This window comes from Pempheris klunzingeri, chromosome 3 (assembly GCF_042242105.1).
Source record: "Pempheris klunzingeri isolate RE-2024b chromosome 3, fPemKlu1.hap1, whole genome shotgun sequence".
NCBI classification, from domain to species: Eukaryota; Metazoa; Chordata; class Actinopteri; order Acropomatiformes; family Pempheridae; genus Pempheris; species Pempheris klunzingeri.
In genome coordinates, this window is record NC_092014.1 from 987,889 (window position 1) to 1,007,644 (window position 19,756).

Consider the following 19,756-nt stretch of genomic DNA (forward strand, 5'->3'; position numbering starts at 1 on the left):
ATATCAACCGTGTCACCTGCATGAATACATTTCAACCAACCATCTTTAATATTTATCCCATTTATTCTTTATTTTATGTTTTTTTTAACTTTCTGTGCTTTTTGTTCTGGACTTAAACACTCGTTATATTTTCATTCCTACTGCAGCTTCTCTCTATAACAATAACCTTTAACAATGACATTTACCCCCAGATTCACTGTAAATTACCCCAAAATGTGTCATTAACCCCCCCAACATTTACCTTTAACATGATAAGAATGAAACAGACACGATTAGGTGCAAACGTATATTCCTGTTCTAACACAGCACACGATGCACCGATTACTGGTGTTTTTCAACATCTTATCTGTTATTCAATTCTTTTTTTTTAATGGATTTATTTGAGAACACAAACATTCAGCAGAAAGGAGGTCGTTAAACGTGTGAAACACACACACACACGTGCAAAACGTGTTTATTGTCACACAAAATGCAGCAAACTGTATAAATGATACAAAAACTCGAGGTTATGACAAAAGATTATGTAAATCTGGAGCAAAATATCTGAATGAGCCAAACGTGGAGAGTGGAGGAATGAAAGGAGGCAGGGGGAGGGTGGTGGCAGGAAGATGGAGGGGGGGGTTGATGTTTCTTTATGAAATAGAGCCTGAGCGACAGAACAAAGGTGCCCCCGTCTTTATTCTCAAATCAGAGCAGCTGGGCTCTTTTCCCTGGAGGAGCCCCATGAATAGATTATTGGACTGTTGTCACTGAAAGGGAGACAAAACCCCCCTAAATCCCCCCCCCCTCACCCTCACCACCAGCCCCACCCCCAACCTCCCTCTGCTGCTGCCATGATCAGCCCCCCCCCCCGTATCTGGACCAGGTCCCAGACGGAGATCAGGTCCAGCTCAGGTGTTTTTGATGATGCACGCTCTCAGTTTGGAGAAGCGGGCAGGAGTCCCGGCACAGACGCCAAGCTTCAGAGCTGCCAGACTCCATTGACAAAAACATGAATTTTACCCTGCAGAACAAAGGGGTGGCTGCTGTACCGCTGCCTTGATCAGTTAGTCTGTTTGTGTTATTGTGTGGCTTCAGTGTTTTAAATGATTATATCACACTCTAACCAACATATTAGTTCATGAACCGAGGCAGTGATAGTTCGGCAACTTCCTGTGTTCTGTGAGCTAAAATGACTGTTTTTGTCAATGGAGTCTGGTGGCTTTGTCGAGAGCAGTTTTGCAACACAACAGCTTCACTTCTCCGACCAAAAGATGTAGATTTTTTTAAGGTGGACCCCCCACCCCACCCCCGATGCTCAGCATTTGTGCCAAGACTCCTGTCTGCTTCTCCAAGCTAGAGGCGTCCCATCCGCATTTAAGTGTGTTATTTGTGTGATCTGACAGCAGTAAACGGGTGATTTGGAGGATTTTGGGCTGAGAATCAGTTCCAGTTAACAGCTCTCAGGCCAGTTGTTTGGGTGAGGTATTTCTATGACTAAGAGTTCTGTGGTCGTCCAGTTATCTCCCACTGCAACCCTCCTGTCCCACTCCACAGTGACAACATCATGAATCACCAGAAGTATTCAGTGTCTTCTACCTGATGTGTTCATCGTGGTGCAGACAGCTGTTCATGTAGGAGGGGCTTTTAGCTTTTGCATCAAGGAACGGGTCCCTCTCTAAAGCTAACACACTGCTGTCACTGTTTTCCCTCATCAATGAAGTCATGACGCCAACATCCCAACGCTCTGCTTGGCACCGGTTCTACTGAAGTGAATGGGAGACGTCTGGAGAACCACGTGGAGCCGAAGGGGAGAACAGAGAACCTAACACTGACTGATTTAGTGTCTATTGTGTTGATTTGCTGTTGGTGTCCAAAGATGGTCAGAAATACTTTACAGTCCAAAGAAAACGCTCGATAAAAAGTCAAGTGTCCCTTTTTAAATGTTAGTTTAGACATACAGAGGAGTCGAGAAGACGTTTCTCACCATCCCACAGTGACAGAAAGTCTATGAAACCTGAACACTAACGTAACCTGCATGCAAATTAATTATTAAAAACAGCACACAAATCAAATGATATGAAATAAGCAACATTAAAATGATTAAAAGAAGCTAAAAATGACCAAATGATGGAGGCCAGACGCTCCCTGTGTTCGAAGCACCAAAATCAGTTTAACGACCAAATCAACTCAATCTGAGCGAGTCAACTGATCAGCTCGTAATCCTGTGGTCGTGTGTTTAACAGAGCTGAAAGCCGTCGGCCAGGTGGGGGGGCGTTCAGGTGTCGGGACCAGGCATGAAATGACAGGTGTTTCTGTTTATTTATAGGAGATCACAGCCCGTGTGAGAAAAATATTAATTCATAGTATTTGTAAACTTCTATATTTCAGTTTCCTTCTATCATTACCAGTTCTCAGGGGCAGTTTGGTTAGGTTTAGGCAATAAGAATACCCGTTAGATTTGGGAAAATACACCGACTTGGGTTGAAATAACAAGTGAAATACCAATAGAACAGGCAGGAGACATTAAACACAACATATTGTCTTTACAGCACACACCTACGGCCACGTCGGCTCTTCACCATCATCATCATCCGTCGCCCAAAAGCCTTCAAAAAGCCTCTCTGCTGTTCCCTCATCCCCCTGAACACACACACACACCGTCCTGCTGCCACAAACACCCACTGGAGCACCAAATGTAGATTCATCCGCCGCTGAAGATAGTCCCCAACACTACTTCCTCCTAAAAACTGCCATGAAGAACTGCATCTCTAGTTTTTTTAAATTAGCATTAACTACGTGTTTGTGTGTTTCTACGTGTTTCTTTTGGTTCTTCTCCATCACACAGTTTTAGCTCTACTCTCAGGTATCAGGAACCAAAGACTTGAGGAGCAGAATGTTCTAAACCAGACTAAACTAACTAAAACTGTAACGATGTTAGAAGTGAAAGATGAAATAAGCTGGACTGGAGGACGGCAGAGCTTCTCTGTGTGCCTTCCTGTCTCCACTTTGTTTGATGTAATTAGATGAAGCAGCTCTGCAAACAGCAGCAGCCTTCAGTCGACTCGCTGCGTTAATGTGACGCCAGTTTAAAATAAACCCCAGACTGAGCTTTACAGTGAGCGAGCTCTCTCTGTCGTCAGTCTACGTGTCTGTTCCTGACTGGTTCCACTATTCCTGTCATTTTGTTTCTACGTCTGAGAGAAGCGATGTTTGAGTATGACGACAGAAATCATAAAACAGATCAGACTTAAAGCAGGAACTAGTTTATCAGAGGATAAATGAAGAGGAGTGAACTGGAGCAGACGATCAGTCGATGCCACAAACTCTTTCTAGTCATCGATGGAGAAACGTCGACGTGTTGAAGTTGGACAAACAGGTGAAGTAGAGAATAAGATGCTTCTAAGATTAACCAGCGACGTGGTAAACATGGAAGTGCTCCGAAAAAAGTGACTCCCCTCCAGTTGCTTCCTCTATAATTCGGTGATGAATTCAGAGGCTTTCGGCTCGTCAGGTCACAGTGTTTGAGGTTCAGGTGGAGTGACACTAGATCACTAGCCACAAACATGGACGGGACCCAAACACAGGCGACGCAGATTTCCCAAGAACTGAATAAGAATAAGAATGTTGGTTTTCTTCATATTGCCACAATCTACACATCTATCTATCTATCATCTATCTATCTATCTATCTATCTATCTATCTATCTATCTATCTATCTATCTATCTATACATCTATATATCTATCTATCATCTATCTATCTATCTATCTATCTATCATCTATCTATCTATCTATCTATCATCTATCTATCTATCTATCTATCTATCTATCTATCTATCATCTATCTATCTATCTATCTATCATCTATCTATCTATCTATCTATCTATCTATCTATCTATCTATCATCTATCTATCTATCTATCTATCATCTATCTATCATCTATCTATCTATCTATCTATCTATCTATCATCTATCTATCTATCTATCTATCTATATATCTATATATCTATATATCTATACATCTATATGTCTATTTTTTAACCAAGTTGAAAAAACTCATTGTGGGAAACAAGCAGCAGCCTCCTTCGGTTAGCATTGTTGCTAAGCTAGGCTAAACACACACAAAAGAGGAGGTACAGGTTGTTTTAGGTTTTTATTTCACCGACTTTAATGAAACAGGTTTCAGTGTTGACGCTGAATAATTCACTGATGACCTGATATTCTCGTCCCTAACTGTGTCTGACAGGCGTGAACGGACCGAACACGCTGGAGATCCATTGATCGACTGACAGTCAGCTGTTTGTTGGGATCATTTCTCTTCCAGATTGGGAGCTGAAGCTGACTTTGAGGTTCCCACCTTCCCGACTCCTCCAGTGTGCAGCAGATGATTGGAGGGATAAAAATGTTAACCTAATAAAGGGGGAGAATCGGCCCTCTGTCCTCTCTTAGGATGCGTATCCTTCCCAGAATGCACCGTGGCGGCGGACACAAGCCCTCTCTCTGTGTCGGCGTTCCCACCGTCAGGAATCACATGACGGATGACTGCGTGGGAACCGGGAGCCGCAGACGCTTTAACATGGGAATAACCTGAACAGGCTCAGAGTGCTGCAGAGGTTCCCCTCACCTCACTACTAGAACCACATGGGGAACGTCCACCTGTTGTTCCTTCTGAGAGAACCTTTATTTTAATGTTAATCCACCTTCCTTCCATCGCTGTCTTCTGCAGTTAAAGATTTCCTACGTTTCCCAGAATGCCTTTGGAAAGCCCTCAGAGAGGAAGTGTGACCTCCGTGTGCTCCTCGTCACATGTGTAACCCAGAACCTCCAGAACCTTCAGGCGACCACCTGATTCTGTCAGCTGGAGAGAGAGAGAACGTTTTAGAGAGAACGAGGGAGAGAACCAGAGACAGAGAACCAGACAGAGAACCAGAGACAGAGAACAGGAGAACCAGTGAATGAGATCAGGAGAACAGGAGAACCAGTGGGTGAGAACAGGAGAACCAGTGAATGAGATCAGGAGAACAGGAGACCCAGTGAGTGAGAACAGGAGAACCAGTGGGTGAGAACAGGAGAACCAGTGAATGAGATCAGGAGAACAGGAGACCCAGTGAGTGAGAACAGGAGAACCAGTGGGTGAGAGCAGGAGAACCAGTGGGTGAGAACAAAAGAACCAGTGAGTGAGAACAGGAGACCCAGTGAGTGAGAACAGGAGAACCAGTGGGTGAGAACAGGAGAACCAGTGAATGAGATCAGGAGAACAGGAGACCCAGTGAGTGAGAACTGGAGAACCAACGGGTGAGAACAGGAGAACCAGTGGGTGAGAACAAGAGAACCAGTGAGTGAGAACAGGAGAACCAGTGGGTGAGAACAGGAGAACCAGTGGGTGAGAACAAGAGAACCAGTGAGTGAGAACAGGAGAACCAGTGGGTGAGAACAGAAGAACCAGTGAGTGAGAACAGGAGAACCAGTGGGTGAGAACAGGAGAACCAGTGGGTGAGAACAGAAGAACCAGTGAGTGATAACAGGAGAACCAGTGAGTGAGAACAGGAGAACCAGTGGGTGAGAACAGGAGAACCAGTGAGTGAGAACAGGAGACCCAGTGAGTGAGAACAGGAGAACCAGTGGGTGAGAACAAAAGAGCCAGTGAGTGAGAACAGGAGACCCAGTGAGTGAGAACAGGAGAACCAGTGGGTGAGAACAGGAGACCCAGTGAGTGAGAACAGGAGAACCAGTGGGTGAGAACAAAAGAACCAGTGGGTGAGAACAGGAGAACCAGTGGGTGAGAACAAGAGAACCAGTGAGTGAGAACAGGAGAACCAGTGGTTGAGAACAGAAGAACCAGTGAGTGAGAACAGGAGAACCAGTGGGTGAGAACAGGAGAACCAGTGGGTGAGAACAAGAGAACCAGTGAGTGAGAACAGGAGAACCAGTGGGTGAGAACAGAAGAACCAGTGGGTGAGAACAAAAGAACCAGTGGGTGAGAACAGGAGAACCAGTGGGTGAGAACAGAAGAACCAGTGAGTGATAACAGGAGAACCAGTGAGTGAGAACAGGAGAACCAGTGGGTGAGAACAGGAGAACCAGTGAGTGAGAACAGGAGACCCAGTGAGTGAGAACAGGAGAACCAGTGGGTGAGAACAAAAGAGCCAGTGAGTGAGAACAGGAGACCCAGTGAGTGAGAACAGGAGAACCAGTGGGTGAGAACAGGAGACCCAGTGAGTGAGAACAGGAGAACCAGTGGGTGAGAACAAAAGAACCAGTGGGTGAGAACAAAAGAACCAGTGAGTGAGAACAGGAGACCCAGTGAGTGAGAACAGGAGAACCAGTGGGTGAGAACAGGAGAACCAGTGAGTGAGAACAGAAGAACCAGTGAGTGAGAACAGGAGAACCAGTGGGTGAGAACAGGAGAACCAGTGGGTGAGAACAGGAGAACCAGTGAGTGAGAACAGGAGAACCAGTGTTCTCTCTGTAGGGATCCTTTCCATGAAGCTGGCAGACAACTATCTTTAATATTCTTTAATCCGTTCTTTGTGTGGTTCTCTGTGAACGTTAATGTGGAATGTTTCTTGTTTGCACTTTGTTCAACGTTTCTCTTGAGTCATGAACTCAGTCAATCGGTCTGATTATTGATTATTAGAACCTACAGCCTGATCAGAGACACTACAGCCGCTCCTCAGCAGAAAAGCCCAGTGTTTCCTGTTTTCCTGGAGCAGAGGGATCGTCTGCAGCGAGCGCTCTTAAATACCTCCAGATGTTTGGCTTCTGAAACCTGCACAGCTCTCACACACTCTCACTAATGTGTGTCACAGACGATCACTTAACGGGCGACCGTGTTCACATCCAGGAAAAAAGAAACACTCCGAGGGGAGAATATCCGCTTTGTGAATGTCAGAGAGTTACAGGAGGCTGCATACTTGTTTGAATTCCATCTTTATTTGGGTCGAGGAGTTGGATCTGCTGAGAAATCTGCACCGGACAGAATATTTTTCACACTAGCACACCGGTGGTTCCCAACCTTTTTGGATTGTGACCCTTTAAAATGAGTCAGTGTCTTCTGGCCGTCACCGCAGACACCGGAGGGACGCTCCCTCCTCAGACCGTCTCCTCTGTGGAGGTGTGAAGAGGTTCAAGTGTTTTATTAGAGGAGCTGATTTTCAGTAAGAGCCCTTTTAGCCACATCTCTCCTCCAAGGTTACAGACCACTGGTCTAAAGGCCCTTTATTCATCCGTCTGCGTCCTCGCTGCTGCTTCTTCTTCTGGTGACGTCGTCTCTTGGAGGACCTTCTTCTTCTTCATGTCCCTAAAATGTGTCCAACCTCAGCTAGAAGGTTCCAGAAGTCACTAAAGCAGAATGAGTGAGAAAAGACTTCACATATATCAAAGTAAAGGCACTTTAATTGTTGATCATTAATGTGTTCACTTTACTGTTGGTTGGTTTAATCAATAAAAACAGGAGATGATTTATAGTTTGTAGCAACAATCTGAACCTGTGAAGACAAATCATGGAAATAATCATGAAACAGATCTGATGAGTTATTTTAGAACATAAAGAACATGGAGACGCTCTGTGCCACAGACTGCTGGGTAACATCCACAGTGTGTCACAGAAACTGCAGGTTTGGAGTGAAAATGACGTTTTAGCTGTTTAACCAACACCCTAAAACCTTCAGGAGCTGTTTCCTGGCCGGCCGGTGGACTGAGGCAGTGAGCCAGACCGTTACAACACGACACGGTGTACATTTACAGTTAAAGCACTTAGCTCAGACACTGTTTGAGGGCTGTGAAGGAAAACTCTGGTGTTTGTGTACCCGGGCTCCACTCTTACATGTTTTGAGTTCAAAATGACTGGTGGGTACAAAAGGTTTTGTAACTGGTCCAATAAAGAGAACGGGCTGTAATGTAATCCTTTAGGATCACAGTAGGTCCACTAAAAGAGCTTGTTTGATCCACTGACAGGCTCAGAGTGTTATTCTAAGTGTGTGACAGCATCATGGAAAGGATCCCTACAGAGAGAGACCTGGAAGATCCTTTTGGTTTAACCACAAACAGCACACACACCAGACTACATTCACTAAAACAGGGACTTTAGAGAACAGGACACAGGCGTGACTGACCTCCTGCTGCCTTCATCAGTTAGTTTGTTGGAGTTGTTGTGTGGTGCATAAATATAAACTAACCCTTTAAAACACCAAAGTCACACAATAACACAATTCAACTAACTAATTGAGGAAGATGTAGACCAGCAGCTCCTGTGTTCTGCAAGGTAAAAATACTGTTTTTGTCAATGGAGTGTGGTGGTTTTTTCCAAGTAGCAAAGGTGCTGATATGACCAATATTTGACTAACTCAGGAACTGAGAAGCACAAGCTGTCAGAGGTCAGGGCTCGTCCGGGATTTGAACCCGGGACCTCTCGCACCCGAAGCGAGAATCATACCCCTAGACCAACGAGCCACGAGGAAATCCACTACTGGACCAGTTCCAACACTTTTGGTAGCCACCGGTCATTCAGACACCAGGATGTGAACAGAGAGGACCCAGGGTTAAAAACACCAGAGTGACCCTTTAAACTTCAGAGAAAAGAAAAGCCGAGGAGACAACAGACGCTGCCTCTGCCTCGGCCACTTTAGGAACCAAAATATTTTGTGGGTATCATTTTCCCATTTTTGACAAATGTTCTGGAGAAAAGTTTATGTGCGATGAATCACTGGCGATATGAAAATAATGGTTTCTGGCAGATCCTTCAGCAGCTCCTTCACGTCTCTCCTGGAACAATGAGACACGCTGTGGGTTTGTGCAGTATGTGAGGAAAGAAAAACAGCGATCTGTGAATCGGTCGCGTCGCCACAACTTCAAACATCCTCGAGCTCATAAACCATGTTCCTGCAGACCGAGTCTCCTGGTTTACAAAAGCACGACATAAATCATGTTCTGCATCTCAGCGTGCGCATTTCTGTCCAAACAAAACCGCTTTATCTCACATGACAACAGTTATTTCCACCCTTTGCTCATTCCTCTGCTCGTGTGTCTTCACTGCACATCTTGATCACATTTTTCTTTCCGCTGCTGAACAGACACAAACAGATCCGGGGACACGGGGGCATCCCTGTCCGACCGGGACGCTGCTGGGGGAGTTTGTAGCTGCAGCGTTCCTGCATGACAGAAATGTCTTATGAAGGGAGCAGAGCCAAATGTTTTGGTTGGTGCTGGTTCAGCATTTCATTCACCACTTTAACATGTTCAGTGTCCTCAAACAGAGCGACTGCAGGATGACAGAACACAACGCATTCCTGTCACACCTAAAGGTCTGACCTCGACCTTCACCCCAATCTACTTCTAACCTTAACCTTCAAACCCTCAAACAGCCCTGTGGAGGTGTGAGGACCATGCAAAAAGTAATGTCCTCACAATGCAGGGATGTCCTCACAATGCAGGGATGTCCTCACAGTGAAGGGATGTCCTCACAATGCAGGGATGTCCTCACAGTGAAGGGATGTCCTCACAGTGAAGGGATGTCCTCACAATGCAGGGATGTCCTCACGGTGCATAAATGTCTTCACAGTGCAGGGATGTCCTCACAATGCATAAATGTCTTCACAGTGCAGAGATGTCCTCACAATGCAGGGATGTCCTCACGGTGCATAAATGTCCTCACGGTGCAGGGATGTCCTCACAATGTAGGGATGTCCTCACAGTGCATAAATGTCCTCACAATGCAGGGATGTCCTCACGGTGCAGGGATGTCCTCACAATGCATAAATGTCCTCACGGTGCAGGGATGTCCTCACGGTGCAGGGATGTCTTCGTAATGATGGTTTAAAACCAAAATGTGTTCTCATAACTATACAAAGACATGCACACACACACACACACATGCAGCATGCTTTCAGTACAATTAGCGAAGGATGAGGGATATAATGCCGACTTTGGCCTCTAATTTGGTTTTGAAACTGTCCTGCCATGGGATTTTAGGACATTCAAGGGCCCAAAAAGTGTCCCGGGACACTCAGTCACTCACATCCATGATCATGTCAGCTTTTATTTCGAGGACGGAAAAAGTGAAACCACAATATTGCAGTTAGGTGGTTTTTCCACGACAACAGCAAACAGTGTAATGACAGAGGGCTGGGAGTCTGGCATCATAACACCGATCCCCAGAGAGGAGAATAGAGCCGTCATTGTCTGAAGAGACTTTAAATTATTCAACAGGCCGATCCATCAGGCTGCAGAGATCCCCGCCCCGTCCCTCAGCCTCTCATCACAGCTCATTTCTTCTGTGCATTTCATTTTACTTTATTAATTGTACTTTTTTGCCTCGCTGTTGATGGAGGATGGAGGTCAGCTGGACACTTGGGTCCTGAACTAGATTCTGCATTTTTCAGTTTCCAGAGGATGAAGGACCTTCGAACAACAGCTCTTCTTTCTGTACTCACTTCTGTTTCTGTGATTTAACAGTGAAATCACATTCGATACTCAACATGAAAGCCCTGCTTCTTGTGGCTCGTTGGTCTAGGAGTATGATTCTCGCTTAAGGTGGGAGAGGTCCCGGGTTCAAATCCCAGACGAGCCCTCAAAAGGTCCAGTATGTGGCTCTAAACTGCCCAGAGAAGCTTCATGGTCTGTTAGCAAATGGAAGGTAATAAATTAAGTTCCCATTAGACAGGGCAGTTATAATCATGGTGTCCTTTGTTATTTCTGATCTTTATCATCAACCAGTTCTATTCAAACCTTCACATTTAGAGTCTTTACAGAAGCCTCCAGTAAAGGGCATCAATCATCAGGGGACACCACGTCAGGAGGAGGAGACCTGAGTTCACACTATAACAGCTTCGATGAGCAGGTGTTCGTTTACTCTCTTTTTTGCTCACTTCTTCCAATTACATCATCAAGACAGACCCTGTTTGTTGGAAGGTGCCTCATCTGAAAGGACAGGATGGCTTAATATGGCTACAGGAGGAGCTTTAAGAAGACCCCCCGCCCCCCCGAGAAACAACTACCAGCTACTGAAAATCATGTTATTTCTAGCTATGTGGAGCACAGTTCATGTTTGGTTTCCACACACAGCAGGAGGAGGTGCTGAGAAGCAGAAGCACATTTCTCCACACTCGTTATGAAAGGGTAAAGGGTCTGATTATGTGTGTTCACTCTTTATTTAGGCACACCTGACAAATATGTGGAATAAGTTTGGAAATTAAAAAACTAAATCACACACAGCTGTGGTTAGCTCTTAGGAAGGACTTGTGGCTCGTTGGTCTAGGGGAATCACTTTGGGTGTGAGAGGTCCTGGGTTCAAATCCCGGACGAGCCTGTAATAGTAGCAGCATGTTCCTCTCCCAGCTTTAGATTTGGTCAACCAGTAAGACCTTTGCTAAAAACACACTGTGAAGCTACAACTCCTTCAGAGGACTTCAGAAGCTTCTCCTTCATCACAGGTGAGGATCTCCACAGAATCTTGGCATCATTAATCTTGCAGAGATAAGTGACCAACACACAGCACTGATTCTGAAGTAATGCAAACATTAGTATCGCCAATACTGCAGTACCCCCCACGGGATCGCTTTGACTGAAATAATGAGCACTTAACTTCCTGCCTCTTTTTGATCCACTTCAAATCAAGAGCTTTGCCTTCTGGCTCAGCTCCCTCTTCACCACAATGGTCCAGTACCCCCCACGGGATCCCCTAAGGACACGGCCATAGGTCTTCTACAGGTCCACAAAACATATAAAGACTGGATGGGCAAGCTCCAATAACACCTCCAACAACCCTACGAGGGTACCTGAGGTTCAACAATCGGCTGGAGCCTCCAGAGCACACTGGACAGCAGAACCTGTGGCTCGTTGGTCTAGGGGTATGATTCTTGCTTAGGGTGCGAGAGGTCCCGGGTTCAAATCCCGGACGAGCCCTAAAATCCTTTAGAATTTGTCAATCAGCAGTCTCTTCTTTGAACATGAACTAAATAAGTCCACACACTCAACAAGCTCATATGTGAAAAGCAATCTATTGATGATCTATTGTCAGATAAGGAAGGAAGTTCCCCTCCCAAAAGGACAAGTTGCTGACTGTCTCTGACTGATCATCTGAAGGTAGCCAAGGTTTGACTGATTAAAGGCTTAATGGGCTCGTCCGGGATTTGAACCCGGGACCTCTCGCACCCAAAGCGAGAATCATACCCCTAGACCAACGAGCCACAGGAAACCCTGCTAACATGCTATAAGTGATTGTACTGTTGGGGCTCATTAAACCAGCTCTAACTGTGATCCTGCTCTCATCACTGAGATGCAAACAGGCTCGTGGTTTCCTCCTGCTTCCAGTCTTCGTGCTAAGCTAGGCTCAGTAGCCTCTGGACATTCACTCTACGCTCTAGACAAAGGGTCAAACGTGCTTCATCCTTCTCCAGCCGGGAAAACAGAGGCAGCGCATCGTATCTGATCTTCCAGTCCAAAAGTCAGTGGTGGGGGAGGAGCAGAGTCTCCTCCTGGACTACCAGACCGTATTAGTGGGTTATTTATTTAACAGACAATCACTGGAAACTCTCTTAAAACTCTCTTCCAGGATCTGAACCCACAATGAAACACGATCAGACAGACAAACCAGCGACTGCTACTGAACGCTGGATCTGTTCCAGTCTTTTCACTACAAATCGTTCACAGGACTCAACAACCGCCTCCTTTGTCACAGACGGGACTCTGTCCAGAGAGTCTTTGCCAAGATAAGTGACCAACACACAGAACATATGAAGTAAAAGACTGTAACACATGACGTTTATACCATCAGATAGCTGCGTAGCCTATTTAATGCACAATCTTCGCCGAAATAGTTCACCTAGCTTCCTCACTTGGACTGAAGCGAAGAGCAGCCTGACTTACTGCTAATGTTTTTGTTTAAAGAAAAAATCTATCAAAAAGCAAAAGCAATTTCAGTCAGACTGTCTGTCTGTCTGTCTGTCTGTCTGTCTGTCTGTCCTGTGTGAGTCCTTTATAAAGCCAACAGTAGCAGGAACATTTCCATGGTGAACCCAGTAGCAGTCCTTTAAAGCTTCAGGATTGTCAGACTACATGTGCTTCCACATATTTCCACTGATATCTACCTGAAAAGAAAAACACCAAGAGTCTGCTGACCTGATCCAAGCATGATGAAAGAGAAAGAGACAGCGGTGACCTTTTAAAACACCGGCTGTTCTACGTTTTTAATATTAAACAATGAACCTCGAGTACAGTTTTTATTTGATTGGACCCTTGAGCGGTAACTCATACCGTCTGCCTCTCCTGCCCAGACCACGATGTCACTGCAGAGCATAAACCCATAAAACGGTGCAGCTGAAGTTTACAGTGCTCCCATGATGCCCCGGGGGGAACAATAAGAAGCATGAGGGACCGTTGGCTTCACAGAGCTGCCAGCACAACCAGCGATGTAATTACAAAGCTGTGGCCGTTTGATCGCTGCAGATACCTGATGGCTAAATGAGCAGAGAGTAGACAGGTAACATCCCTCTGAAACACGTGTCGGACATCTTCAGTCATGTTGTCCTCCACAAGGTCTACAGACACGCTAGCAGCTAGCAGCTAAATCGTAATGTCAATGCAGCTATGTGCTCACAATGACAATGCTAGCATGTCATTGATCTTAGTTCAGTGTGCTAGCATGCTAATGTTAGCTAATTAGCACTAAACTCAGAGTCCGGCTCAGGCTGATGGGCATGTTTTACCATTTACCATTTCGTGGCGATCTATGCTGTAGCTGAACATGCAGCTAGCATGGCTGAACACGATCGACGGGGGGTCGGTGAGGGGGCATGCTAGCTAATAGTTAGCTGGCTAACTATTAGCTAGCTAATATTTGTTGTTGATGCGTCTGAAACTTCAGCCTCCCACATCATCCCAGTGAAAACATTTTCCAAACATGCAGCAGGAAACAAAACATGACTGTTAGCATGCTAACGTTAGCTGCTAACTCAAGCTGTGAGAGCCTCTAGTTGGTTTTATCTGCTCAGCTTCGAAGCAGGCAGACGGCATCACTGGATCCTAATGAAACCAGCTCCCAGCAGACGAGCTGCTTATTGATTGATTGAAGGAGACAGCTGTGATGTGACGGACGCTGTCAATTATTAATGAGCTGTTTTGGGCCCACAGGCCTGAAACCTGATCGCCTCCTCAGGTTGGTTAAGGAACTCTTTTGATTCTCTTCATTTTTACCCCATTTAGTGACTAATAACCGTCTTGTTGTGGTCTTGGCTTTCTTTCTTTCTGATTCATTATGTCGCTCACCTCTCCTCTCGTTTCTCGATCCTTCTCTTCTTCTGGTCACCTGATTGTTTCTCCTCCTCTCATTAGTTCCACCTGTGTCTCATTACCTGCCCGCTGTGTTTAATCTATCATGGGCTACAATCACACAACATCTCTCCATTTACACATCAATCTTTGACTTGGAGGAGTGTTTACATGTTGAACTTTCAGAGCCCATCCATCCTCATTTCTTCTTCTGTGGTGCTTGCTATAAATCCCGTTTGCTGCCCACCTTTTGTACAATATTCCCCCAAGGAAGAGGGAGGTGTTATTTTCTTATTATTTCTTGTGTATCATTATTCTTTCCAATAACCAGGAGAGTTTCTCCTGCTGATCAGAGTTTCTGCTCAGATTTAGCTGGTTTGGTCGTTAAACTGATGTTGGAGCTTCTAACAGGATCAAACAGGCCGCGTTTCATCTTCTGCTGCTTTAAATGTGTTTCTTGGATGTATTTCCTGCCACCACAACGCTTCTGGTTGGATTTGAAGAGTTAACTAGAGCGGACACCATCAGCTCCGGCCTTCATATCCACCCCCCCCCCCCCCGATAAGAACCAGTAACGGCCATGTAAGTCAGCGATAATGTCGAGCGAGCTGTCAGCACTCTGTCAGGGTTGTGCTCCTGTGCTTGTGCCTGTGAGGTAACCACAAACAGCCGTTATATCGCTCTCCTCAAACATACCAGACTCCATTGACAAACGTGATAATTTTTCACAGTAGTTGTTGGTCTGCTGCTGCCTTGATCACTTGGTTTGTTTGTGTTTTTGTGTGACTTTGGTGTCTTAAAGGGTTAACTCAGAACTAACATAATATTTGTGTAACACACAATAACACAGACACACTGACTGATGGAGGCAGCAGCAGAGCAGCAGCTCCTGTGTCCTGTTCTCTAAAATCCCTGTTTTAGTGAATGTAGTCTGGTGTGTGTGGTGTTTGTGGTTAAACCAAAAGGATCTTCCAGGTCTCTCTCTGTAGGGATCCTTTCCATGATGCTGTCACACACTTAGAATAACACTCTGAGCCTGTCAGTGGATCAAACAAGCTCTTTTAGTGGACCTACTGTGATCAGGTGCAGTTGTCCCAAAGGATCACGTTGCAGCCATTGCAGCCCGTTTGGTGTCTGCTGGCTGAGGTGATCTACTGGACCAGTTCCAACACTTTTACTATCTACCAGTCACTCAGACACCAGGATGAGGACACAGAGAGGGCTCTGGGTTAAAGATACTGATGTTTCCCTTTAAAATATTTGGGCCTTGTTTAAGCTAACGAGGGACTGAATTGAGGTCGACCGTCTGAGAGACTTTATCAGCTGCAGAGTTTCACTCTGAGCTTCGACTCTCCAGATGCATATAAAGAATGCAATTTATGACGACAGGAGGCAGACAAGGGGCTTCCCACGACTGTGTAAACGTCCAGTAATGCCTTTTACACTCAGTGCTGCCAAAACAGAACATTCACTTACATGTAATGATGACACACCCAGTAGAGCGTACACTCCTGTTCAAGTGAAGACGGCGCTGATAGGAAGACAAAACAGATGAAGTGCGTCTCCTCTGTGGTCAGAATCCCACAGTAATGTGACCGTGGTGTCAGGAGGTTCGTTCCCACAGTGACCCATCAGGCTGAACATTGACTCCCACTGAAACCTGGAAAACAACTCATCCTCTTTGCTCCCTGCTGCCAGCTGGACTGGACACGTCTGCATCTGAAGAGATTAATTTCTGTTTTATGAACTGGGGAAGGAGTCCAGTCTGTGACAAAACTCAGAGTTGTCCCTCATCACATTTACATCGTAGGAAAGTCACAATCATAAACACAAGTGTCGTCCTTTGGACTCAAGCTTTTCACCAGAGAAAGTGAGTTTGTGCAGACTGGGACCCCCCAGGAGGAGCTAGAAAGTTGCTCTGGAGAAGGAGGTCTGGAGTGTTTGCTGCTTAGCCTGCTGCCACCACGACATGAGAGGAAGAGGATGGATGGATGGATGGACGGACGGACGAGTGGTAAGTCACCTGGTCTGCACAAACTCTCTCTCTCTCAGGTCTCTGCAGCCCAGATCAGAGCTGAAAGCAAACCCAAACCACCTCAACTGGCTGCTTTTGACTTGGATGTCTGAGCTCCTCACCTGGTCTTTGAGGATGAGGAAAGATGGCTGAGCTGCACGTTTTTAACACCAGACATTTTCAAACATCGTCATGCAGCAGAACAATCTGTAAACACAACATCTGACAGAACATGTCCACAAACAGCCACAGAGCCTACAGGAAGTCACAACTTTCTTCCACAGACTCACATTGTGAAAGAGAAGTCGGTAAATCAGAGGATACAGTTTTTTCTTTTTCAGTCACGACCACCGTGAAATTACTCCTTTCTCCATCAGATCCATTCGGGCCGATAACATTTGGAAAGTCTAGAAGAGCTGCACAATTAAGTCATTGTACCCCATTCAAGCTAGCACAGGGCTAACAGGAAGTTAGCTGGGGGCTAACAGGAAGTCATCAGGCTCGGCAGGCCCGAGGCGCCAGTCATCCGTGCTCTGTGGGCCCAGAGGAGTGATTTCTGGGTAAATCTTTGACAATGAAATGTGAAATGCTGCTTTCAGCTTTAAATGTTACTTTTACTTGTGATTTAAATGTTTCTGGCATAAATGGAAAAACCAGGTGACACTGGTCACATGACATTTTGGATGTGAACGTTGTCCCCTGAACACTGTTGTGACAGTGGAAACACTTTTGTCCTCCCTACAAGTACGTGGGAATGAATCTCACTTCAGTTTTGAGTTTGTGCTCGTGGCGGCGAAGGATGTGAGCAGTAATGGCGTCAGACAGCTTGAGCAGAAATCTGCCTCCTCTGAGAAACTCTCTCCCTGTCGGCCGCATGTGTTTCTTATTTTAACACTTTTCTCAGTGAAGTCTCTTTAACAGATTCTCTCCTTGTTTTACACTTGGTGTTGCGACGCGACCGAGACACTCAAAGCGAGATTTCTCCGCTTTAATGAAGCATCTGGACCGCTTCTCTGGGCTTTATGGAGTCGTGAACAATTATGGCTACAAGAAGCAATCCATAAAAACAATTATAGAGCTTTAACATGAAGCGGTAAAGTCTTTTCCCAAGGCTCAGTGTGAGTGTGTGCTCAGCCTTCTGGGTTTTTGGACTTTGAAACCAAAGGTTTTAGAAGCTTTCTCCTCTCCTGCCTCCAGTTTCTCACACTTTCAGTTTGTGCATCAGCACAGAAACATATTCAGACAGACATGTAACCAAACCTCCGTATTATAGTCGTATTAACAGCTGATTATTCGGGGGCCCCTCACTATTCCCACAGGGGCCACATGTGATACAACCCTGGGACACCCTGCTCCCAACACTTAGTGTCCTTCATATGCTGTTTAGAGTTTTATCAGTCTGCAGGATTTAATCTGAGAGTCTGTTCTTCTGTTTCAAGGTGTTTTATTCCACCTTAAAACTACACAGAGAAAACGCCTTAAATATGACGGCACCTTGAAAAGGATCAGCTCTTGAGATGTAGCATCTTATTTTCAAGTCTCAGTCTCAGTCTCATGCAGGGGGTGAGAGGGGGGGGTGTCCATGATGGATTTGAGTTTCGTTAACGTCCTCTTCTCACCCAGTAGCAGTCCACCACAGAGTCCTGCACACTCCAAAGGACCTCGGTCTCCTCAGCAGGTGGAGACCACTTTGGCAACAGACCCCAAAAACTGTTTCAAACCAGAAGGGAACAAAAGTTTAACATATTTAACGACATGTTTCATCCTTTAATCTTCACACGCTGCGGCCCGATGAAAGCTCGGTTCGGTTCAGCTGTCAAACCAAACAGAGTCTCTAGTAACCAGAGTCCAGGTCCTGGTCTTCACAGGAGTCACAGAAGTCTATCGGAGGCTAAATGTGCTCCTGCCCCCCATCTGATATTAGGAATAGAACAAGATAAACTACCTCTGTTTAGCCTAGCGTGTGGAGGGGGGGCTGTTTCTCTGTGATTCAGCAGGAACATCACATTCCTTTGAGACTCTTTAAAGTTAGCCGGACAATTACTAACAGCACAAACACTGGAAGTGGGGGGGGGAACCACAAGCATACTAACATTGAAGTGTTGGAAAAAATAGTCCTTTCAAAGCTTGTGAGACCAGTTTCACTACAAGCTGCACTTAGACGACGCTCATTAGAACATTCTTTATCTTTGCCACTTAAAGGTCACTTGAAAGCGTGAAGTCGTGGCTCGTTGGTCTAGGGGTATGATTCTCGCTTCGGGTGCGAGAGGTCCCGGGTTCAAATCCCGGACGAGCCCTCGTGCAGCCTGTGAGGGAGGAACAGATTCACGGGATCAGCAGCCAGTGGGTGCAGATCCTGGAAGAGCCCTTGAAAAGGAAGAGAGTTTCCAGTGATTGTCTGTTAAATAACCCACTAATACGGTCTGGTAGTCCAGGAGGAGACTCTGCTCCTCCCCCACCACTGACTTTTGGACTGGAAGATCAGATACGATGCGCTGCCTCTGTTGGATGGATGGATGAAGGATGAAGCACGTTTGACCCTTTGTCTAGAGCGTAGAGTGAATGTCCAGAGGCTACTGAGCCAACAGTACAAGCAGGGCTTCCTGTGGCTCGTTGGTCTAGGGGTATGATTCTCGCTTTGGGTGCGAGAGGTCCCGGGTTCAAATCCCGGACGAGCCCTTTAAATGAGCAGCTGGTGCCTCTGACAATAGTCTGATGGCTCTTTATGCTCAGGTGAGAAACTCTGAGGATTAGCAGCACCGAAGTTGGCTTTATTCCCACAGAGCAACAGGATTCTTCATGTGGACGTCCTCCTTTTTGCCTCTTTTACCTCCGTGTTTGGTCTCCACCACCTCCTGAGGGAAACACCTGCCTCAGTTTTGGGTCAGACAGAAAAGCAAAGAGCCAAAACTCACTGTGAAGCTGCGTAAGGCCGAGAAGATCTGCAGACTCACATTATAATGATGATGATGATGATGATGATGATGATGATCGTTATCTATAACCTGAATCACCGTAACAGTGTCAGTTCTTACATTTGGTGTGAAGAACTTCCTGAAAATGCTCTTTGTTGGGATTTCAGTTGTGTCTCTTCTTCTCCTGATGTCCACAGAAAAGACACCAGAGCCGGAGAACATGAATCTGTTAAGAGAACCTTAAAGTTCACGTCTCATATCTGCACACACTTCCTCAATCAGCGTCTCACATTAAACCCCTTAAATTCATGAGTCCCGGCTCACGCGGCTCTAATGAGGATTAAACGAGCAGCGACAGCTCCGACACCGCCGGCATTTAGTCCGTTTTCACGCTCCCTGCGGCCTGCATGCGCCCCCCCCCCCCCCTAATTAACTGTAACACCCCAGTGAAAAGGCAGCTCATAATCCGGCCCTCAAGCGGAGCAGGGAGCTCGGTCACGCCGCCACCTTCGACGGCTCGCTGCCAGCTGCAGCAGCACCTTCAGCCGCTGAGGCCCCCCTCCCTCCCTCGCCGGCCCC

At 46.1% G+C, this 19,756-nt stretch overlaps 5 non-coding genes across 5 annotated transcripts; 3 read left to right on the forward strand and 2 right to left on the reverse strand.

Moving 5' to 3' along the window:
- Window positions 1–8,362: 8,362 nt before the first annotated feature.
- On the reverse strand, window positions 8,363–8,434 carry trnap-cgg (transfer RNA proline (anticodon CGG)). Its single transcript has one exon. It is a non-coding gene; the product is annotated as a tRNA-Pro (tRNA).
- Window positions 8,435–11,812: 3,378 nt separating this feature from the next.
- On the forward strand, window positions 11,813–11,884 carry trnap-agg (transfer RNA proline (anticodon AGG)). Its single transcript has one exon. It is a non-coding gene; the product is annotated as a tRNA-Pro (tRNA).
- Window positions 11,885–12,096: 212 nt separating this feature from the next.
- trnap-ugg (transfer RNA proline (anticodon UGG)) lies at window positions 12,097–12,168 on the reverse strand. The gene has a single exon. It is a non-coding gene; the product is annotated as a tRNA-Pro (tRNA).
- Window positions 12,169–18,487: 6,319 nt separating this feature from the next.
- Window positions 18,488–18,559, forward strand: trnap-cgg (transfer RNA proline (anticodon CGG)). The gene has a single exon. It is a non-coding gene; the product is annotated as a tRNA-Pro (tRNA).
- Window positions 18,560–18,869: 310 nt separating this feature from the next.
- On the forward strand, window positions 18,870–18,941 carry trnap-ugg (transfer RNA proline (anticodon UGG)). The gene has a single exon. It is a non-coding gene; the product is annotated as a tRNA-Pro (tRNA).
- The last annotated feature ends 815 nt before the right edge of the window (window positions 18,942–19,756 follow it).